Source organism: Podarcis melisellensis (assembly GCF_964234715.1).
Source record: "Podarcis melisellensis genome assembly, chromosome: 8".
In the NCBI taxonomy this organism is placed as follows: Eukaryota; Metazoa; Chordata; class Lepidosauria; order Squamata; family Lacertidae; genus Podarcis; species Podarcis melisellensis.
Genome location: NC_138540.1, coordinates 23,037,814 through 23,046,605, shown reverse-complemented (window position 1 = coordinate 23,046,605; position 8,792 = coordinate 23,037,814).

The window sequence follows — 8,792 nt, the reverse complement described above, 5'->3', positions numbered from 1 at the left end:
CTACAACTCCCATCATCCCTGACCACTGGTCCTGTTAGCTAGGGATGATGGGAGTTGTAGTCCCAAAACATCTGGAGGGCCGAGTTTGCCTATGCCTGATGAAGGCAATACTTTTGTACTGGAAATGTTCGCGAGGATAGGACTTCCATCTCTGGATTGACTGTCTTAAGGACATTTCATTTTATACAGCAAGACCTGCTGTTCAATGCTTTGGCTTTTAGGCTTATTGTAATACAAAGAATTCACCCCATCCAGATTACAATATCCTCAATTTTGACTTATACCCACACTATTTTCAAACAGTTCAACAATTTTTCTTTTAAAACATAGCAGACTTCAGAAGAATCCTCCAACTATTGCTGCAATTCTATCTGCTATGTCTTGGTTTGCGACCAGTTTGTTATGATGATCTTCTAATAATTTTGCATGACTCTCAAAGGTCAGTTGCTGAACTGCATGGGCTGGTTCAATACTTGGCAGTTACATATTTTTCAGGAATATGTGTGTGCAAAAACTGACATAATAATGCAAAGCATCAGCTGCTCACAGATGGGTGGCCAGTATGCATGTCTGCAGTGAATTTTCATGAAATGAAAAGCTGAAAGGGGAAAAAAGGCAAATTTCTCAGCAAAAAAAGGGCCTGTAATGTTTCGTCTCGTATCTCAGATTCTGCAAATGGACTATGCAACACCCACAAAATATAGTTCCTCTTGTTTATGTAATTGGATTATCAAACTGAATGGCCAAAGCTTTCTCTGATGAAGAGTGGTAATATCTATGTTTACACACGGTAGCTAATGACCTTAATATTCTTACTTTTAATGTCAGGGGACTGAGGGACACAGTTAAGAGCTCTGATTTCTTATGAGCTCAGAGACAGTCATCTTTTTACATTATGGCTGGCCATAATGACAAACCTTTTAAGCATTCCTGGTTTGGTAATGAACAGTGCTGGGTTCACGTATAAGCTAAACAAGCTATAGCTTAGGGCCCCACTCTTTTTGGGCCCCCCAAAAAAAATTAAAGGGAAAAAACTGGATGTATATTTCCAAAATATGATAAAAACAAATAAAATAAAACCTACATACAGCAACAGTGTTTTCTGTTATGTAGGCTCCTATGATGTAAGTAATGGGCCCCGCCAGCTAGCCTGCTCCCTAAAATATCACTGGTTTGCTCATTTCTATATATAGGGTGCCTAAATTAGGTCCATAAATTACCATATAGCATATATTCAACACAAAAAACAGTGATAATTTGTTGTTGACAAAGGACAGCTGGACATATAAAGGGCCCCATTACCTTCAGTAGCTTAGGGCCTCATCAAACCTAAATCTGGCCCTGGTAATGAATATATTGCTGTGGGTTCAAGCCACACAAGAACAGTAACCATAAATCTAAACCGTATAGTTGAACCTCCAAATTCATCAAGTGTAAATGAGACTCAGAACCTGTGGATTACAATTTGTCCAAGCAATGGGTCAGGACCTTGCCATGGCTGAGACACAATCAATGACTGAAGCAGCCCATACCTCAATAATCTTCTGAACAAGAATTTCCTGAACCCTTAAAGCACATCCTCCAGCATGTTTTGGATCTTTGGTTACAGTGGTACCTCGGGTTAAGAACTTAATTTGTTCTGGAGGTCTGTTCTTAACCTGAAGCACCACTTTAGCAAATGGGGCCTCCCGCTGCCGCTGCGCCACCAGAGCACGATTTCTCTTCTCATCCTGAAGCTAAGTTCTTAACCCAAGGTACTATTTCTGGGTTAGTGGAGTCTGTAACCTGAAGCGTCTGTAACCTGAAGCATCTGTAACCCAAGGTACCACTGTACTGGCTGAGAGCAAAGCAAGCAGAAAGTTCTGAGATTAAGAATGGATTTATTCAAACCAGCTGTCGAGTTTCCAGGTACTAGTTCTGGTTTTTTAAAAATATGTTTTAACTTTTCTTCTTTGCCTGCTCCATCTTCTGCTTGCTGCGATTGTTTCTGAACTACTGCCACATATGTGAACCTTTTTGCCAGGCTGAGCAGCTCCTGAATTTTAATGCAACATCATTTTAAGTGCCCTACAAACATTACTTCCAGTACCATTGCTACATAATAAAAGATATCAAGGTCAATGATTTCACTGAATAGCATGTATCAACAAACTGAAAAAGGCAGCCGAGAAATGTCACATTATAAACCAAAGTGAAACTTTTTAAACATTTGAAAATATCTAGAGGCAGAATGTCGTGTTTGAGATGTAATTAATGTGAACCTGGCATGATCCCCTCTACCTTCCATGCACATCTGGATAGGGGGCGGTGGGGGGCGGCAATGGTGGTATTATATTTACTCAAACCAGACTCCTGTCACATCTGAACCTGGATCACAGCATCTTCAAAACATGATTAGACTAAGGACATAATATTATTCCATAGCAACTTCAATCAGAGGCTCTCTTAGGACAAAATTGGCTCAAATCCTTGCCCAAGAATATGTCAGGAGACATCAAATATTAAATTGGGATGGGGACCATATGCTCAGTGTGGAAAATCTGGGAAAAGGTTAATGGAGATTAGGCAACACTAAAGCCATTTAAAAAGATACTGGAGATAATTATCGTCTCATCTTGTTTGTTTACATCTGTGGAAATGTTTTGGGGTTTTTTTAATGGCTAAAATATCAGCAATGGGTATTTCATCCAACTCAAATCTCCTTTTTAATTTTCTGTTATTACTAGCCAGAATATGAGGGCATGAGAGAAATCCCAGATGGTCTAATAAGGAACACTAAGTGATAAATAGCTACTCCATTACTTATTGCACACCACAAGTTGTATACTGGGATGTCCTGCATTTTTTCATCACAAATCTACGTATTAGAGGGTTTTAATAGCCTACGTTTAGGTAGCGGCAGGCTTTCTTCATTGTCACTATTGTTGAATTATAGGGAAGGATCCTGAAACACACACACGCCTACTGTGACCCACCAATCACCCAAATATATGCCAGCAGACACCACTTGAGTTTCTGCCCACCTCTGCTAATCTGTCACCATCTAGAAGTTGCTAGGGTTCACTTCCAATGTGTCCCAGCTAAGGATGGGCAAATATCTCAATTTCACTTCCTCTTCTCCTTTTTTGTCCAAACATGGATTCATCTGTCCAAATTTCTGAAGCTACTTGTAAACTTTTTTTAAAAAAATATCCCCACAAAAATTCATAATATCTTAATGTGAATTTCTCCGAATAAACACAGTTTTTGGGGGGTGGGGTATGACGACATTTAAAGGTAAAGGTAAAGGGACCCCTGACCATTAGGTCCAGTCATGACCGTCTCTGGGGTTGCGCACTCATCTCGCTTTATTGGCCGAGGGAGCCAGCGTACAGCTTCCGGGTCATGTGGCCAGCATGACTAAGCCGCTTCTGGCGAACCAGAGCAGCGCACGGAAACGCCATTTACCTTCCCGCTGAAGCGGTACCTATTTATCTACTTGCACTTTGATGTGCTTTCGAACTGCTAGGTTGGCAGGAGCAGGGACCGAGCAACGGGAGCTCACCCCGTCGCGGGGATTCAAACCGCCGACCTTCTGATCGGCAAGTCCTAGGCTCTGTGGTTTAACCCACAGTGCGACCCATATCCCTTACACGACGACATTTAGACATATGCAATTTCTCCTATATAATGCATTGCTGTATGGTATTTTAGTCCTACTCAGATCTGAATCATTGAAATTAATGAGTGTGACTGACTTGGTTCTGGAATTGCAATTGGCTCTACCCCGAATAGCATTGAGTTGAGTACAATTCAGTGCTTGGTTAGAGAACTGCATAGCAAAATTTGGAAAAATTTCAAATGTCAAAGAATAGGTGTGTGTTGCAGTTTGCATCTTGGTTTGAGAAAATGTGAATAAGTTTGATTTCCGACGTTGCAGGGGGTTGATTTCCTACGTTGCTTAGGGTACCTGCAATTCTACAATGCTATGAAAATGCAAACAAAATTGAATTTCTCCCTCATCTCTAGTCCTACCAAGCATGGGTGATGGGAGCTGGTCCAAAAACACATCCAGCTGCTGAAACAGTTTCAAGGAATCCCCAGGAGATTGACAGAAGAATAGGAGATATTTAAGAGTATCTATGTACACCGGTAGAAGATCACTAACACTCCTGTGCTAATAACATCTGTGTCTTATTACAACAACCTCCCGCACCAGCCATCACCCTCCAAAGCTAATTTAGCATTCAGGCTAATGCTAAATTGCAGTAGACTCTGAGCTGGTGCCTCGCGAATATTAATTAGAGCTGCTTTATTCCACTGACAAAACAGGACAAGTTCCGGCACATCATACATTCAGTTTTGCCCATAGCAAGAGTATTCCAAGACTCGAGGGACATTTAGGGTCAGAGCAAAAGTTACCGCAAATCCCCGAGTCCAGAAAATGAAACCCTTTCTTCTTCTTCTTCTTCTTCTTCTTCTTCTTCTTCTTCTTCTTCTTCTTCTTCTTCTTCTTCTTCTTCTTCGTACTGGGAAATATTTCTGGAAAATAACTGAACTGAAGAAATATTCTAATTCCGAGGCAATATTTGAGCTGATGCCCAGTAGTGAGGGAGAAGTTCTGCATCTCCACCAGCTTCCCAAAACTCAGATGGCAAAGAGCTGGAGGCCTTAAGAATGCGGCAGCTAACTAGACTGGTGACTGGAAATGGCCACCGAGACCACATAACACCAGTCCTGAAAGACCTACATTGGCTCCCAGTACGTTTCCAGGCACAATTCAAAGTGTTGGTGCTGACCTTTAGAGCCCTAAATGGCCTTAACCCAGTATACCCAAAAGAGCGTCTCCACCCCCATTGTTCTGCCCAGACACTGAGGTCCAGTACTGAGGGCCTTCTGGCAGTTCCCTCCCTGTGAGAAGTGAGGTTTCAGGGAACCATGCAGAGGGCCTTCTCGGTAGTGGCACCCACCCTGTGGAACGTCCTACGACCAGATGTCAAGGAAATAAACTACCTGACTTTTAGAAGACATCTGAAGGCAGCCCTGTTTAGGGATGTTTTTAATGTTTGATTGTATTTTTAATATTCCTTTGTGAGCCGCCCAGAGTGGCTGGGGAAACCCAGCCAGATGGACGGTGTATAAATAATAAATTATTATTAAGTTTGATATTTTGCAAACCTCTCCCCAAAGATGGAACCACCCAGAGAAAAGGTGGCCCACACAACCAGCTTGTTGTCAGCGATGCCTTGAGTTTCATAGAATCAGAGAGTTGGAACAGACCCTGGCGGTCATCTGCTCCAAAGCCCTGCAATGTAGAAATCTCAACTCAAGCATCCATGACAGCTGGCCATCCAACCCCTGCTTGAAAACCTAGAATCATAGATTTGGAAGGGATCCCAAGGCTCATCTAGCCCCTCCCCCCCAATGCAGGCACCTCAGCTAGTATTTATTATTATTATTATTATTATTATTATTATTATTGGATTTTTACACACATTATATTATCTCCTTCCAATTTTTAAATTTCCCATACAATTTTTCCTTCCCCTCTGTCCCGCCCCCCCATATCCATTGGAAAGGTTCAAACAATTATCCTCAGCCACAGGCATAGCATCTTTAGTTTCCACCGAACGTCTTTTGTTCCAGTAGTTTCTATCCATTGAAGATAGGAGTTCCATCCGTTCCTTATCGTGGTGGACTTGACCTTCCACATTGTTTTCTGTGACATTACTGCAACAATGTCCAACTGAATAAGTTCAAACAAATAACTATTCCATGCCTCTACTGTCCATTTTTCTCTATCTTTCCAACCTAAAGCTATTGTTGCCTTTCCCGTCAATATCATAGCTTTGAAAGTAAACTGGGGAAAAGGCATCTCAGCTAGGAAAAGAGAGTCCATCATCTTTCTTGGGAGTCCATTCCACTGTCAAACAGCACTCACTGTCAAGAAGTCCTTCCTGATGTTTGGTTGGAATCTCACAAATCAGTTGTAGTATTTCTGCTCCTCTTCCCATGACTGTTATGGGGCAAGAGAAAGTTTAACCCACTGAGTCGGCTTTCAGCTAGCCATGGATGGTGCCTATTGGTGATTGGTAGAGTGAAAGGCAGGGAGACCAACAGTAGGTGGCGCCAGAGCCGATGAAAGGCAGGTGGTAATTGTCCCTATCCCCTTCCCAGCTGTGTTCTGCTAAGGCAACATGGAAGCTGCCAGAGCAAGTGCCACCCTCTGGGCTGGTTGTGAGAAGGCAGGCAGGCAGGGGCTGTTTGAGGCCAGACTGGGGTTGGTGGGGCAGTGTCCCATTTGCCCAAACGGACCAGTTTCTATTGGTTTCAGCAAACAGCTACCCAGTGGTCCCTGATCATCACCTTTGTTTCCCTACAATGCAGTGCCCTGGAACTGCCGTCATTCTGCGGTGTTTAGCAGCCACTTTTGCTTACCCCCAACGACATGAAAATGTTATCTTGGGAGAAATTTGCATTAAAACGCTGACAAATTTTGTTGAGGATAAAAATAAATAAATCAGACATTCCTGCAGAAAGCACTGGATTTTAGATCTGAACAATGGAGAGAAAGTGAATTAACAGATTCATCTATCTCTAATAATGGGACATGCCCACCACATGTGGAAGTAAGAACCATAATCCACACATCCCACGTGGGAACCTGCAGTATACACCATAATTCCAGAGTTGTGATTTGCCAACTGTTCGGAGCATTTTCTCTCACGTTAGCTATGATTTTTAAAGCCCATATTCCATCCCAATTTCACACACCAGTGCAATTCACCACACTTCTGTGTGTGCCTTTCACCATCTTTTTAAATCTGTATCTTATACAGAGACTAACCCTTTAATGGGTATCCATAGGATTTTTTAATGTTGCAGGGGGAGAGAGATAGAGCAGGCAAATTTAAGCACTAAAAGGGGGACCACGCTAGAATCCCACAAACACAGCATGAAAAGAATAGAGCCCGTAAAATTGGGAGAGACTCAAAAGTCCATGTAGTCCGATCCTCTGCCATTTTGCCGTATAACCCAGGTTCTACAAATAGTAGAAACCTAGTAGTACAAATGCTACTCTCTTTTTTAAAACGGAAGAAACTAAGAAAGGTGGGGAACTTGCAACTGTGATTCACTCAGGAGGACAACTGCCTCCATCACCCACCCATTAATCCTTTAATGGTCTGGTAGGAAATATTTACTAAATGAACAAAAAGTGTTAAGATCCCTCGGCAGTGGAAAGTAAAGGTAAAGGGACCCCTGACCATTAGGTCCAGTCGTGACCGACTCTGGTGTTGCTGCGCTCATCTCACTTTATTGGCCGAGGGAGCCGGTGTACAGCTTCCGGGTCATGTGGCCAGCATGACTAAGCCGCTTTTGGCAAACCAGAGCAGCGCAGGGAAACACTGTTTACCTTCCCGCCGGAGCAGTACCTATTTATCTACTTGCACTTTGACGTATTTTTGAACTGCTAGGTTGGCAGGAGCAGGGACCAAGCAATGGGAGCTCACTCCGTCGCAGGAATTTGAACCGCCAACCTTCTGATCGGCAAGTCCTACACTCTGTGGTTTAACCCACACCGCCACCCACGTACCAGTGGAAAGTAAGCCAAGATTTAATTTGAACCAAGACCTTCCCAGATTAAGCAGCTCATCTTGGGGTTTCTCACCTGTCACGGGACATCTCTCTTCCTCCCCGCCCCCAGGGAAATCCGGGAGTCTGTACATTTCTTCCACCTCTCCTTCCTTCAAGCCGAAGCCTGTCCTGGCAATCTGAAATCCCCGGCACATCGTAATCAGAATTATAGGTGACAAAAGCTGGGGAGAGCGTTCTGTACCGATGGCTTCAGAAGACAAGTTGTTCAATGTTGTTAAGGTTTCTAGGCTTCAGAAGTAAAACGGGACTGCCTGCTGAACACAGTTGCATACGTTTCGCCCTTTCCCTAATTTCCAGAAATAGCAATCAATCAAAGTGGGGACGTGTCAAACGTTTAGCTGCATATTCGAGCCCACCCACCAGCACTGTGGGCTCCTTCTGCATTAGGAACGGATTGCTGAAACACCAATTCACATAGTGGTTCAGTACAGGGCACCATTGGTTGGACACCAGTAATATGGACATCTTAGGTTGTCTCCAGCTAAATCCTGTTTAGAGCAGACCAGATGAAACTCGTGCGCAAATTAACATTGACTTCAATGGGTTTATTCTGAGTAGGACTAAAAGTGGGGCTAACAGGGGTCCCATTCAGTATAGAGCTCAGCATCCTTATTCAACAAGTTGGTTTATAGGAGCCTAATAGTTTTGTCTTTCCTGGTTTGGGGATAACCACTATCCTGGATCTGTGCCAAGGGACAGGCACTGCCCACCCCCCACTGAATGCTCCCATAGGTGCCCCATTGTGAAATGTTTTCTGGACCCTAACCACCCTCTCCCCAATTTCATTTGTTAAAATCACAATAAAACAGCCACATCTACTTTTTAAAAAACATTTTGACATGCTACCCCTGGAGGGTATGCTAAGGGCCAATGAGACTGTCAGCCTGAAGAAGGTTAGCTACTTTTGCTCTGGAAGGTAGTGAGGATTGGGTCCCGTGGGAGAGGCACTGAGTAGTATCAATAGCCGTGAGCAGGAGGTGGATACTTTGAAAGCACCTTCTGCACCAAGAGATCTCCAGAACCTGGATCTGCCATTGGCGACGAGGAGAGAATAGGGAATCCTACACCTTCCACCAAACCTTGAAAAGTTAGCTGCTCGCTGCCCATCCTAGGACCCAGGAGACCTGGGTTCAAATACCTGTTCAGCCTCAAAACCT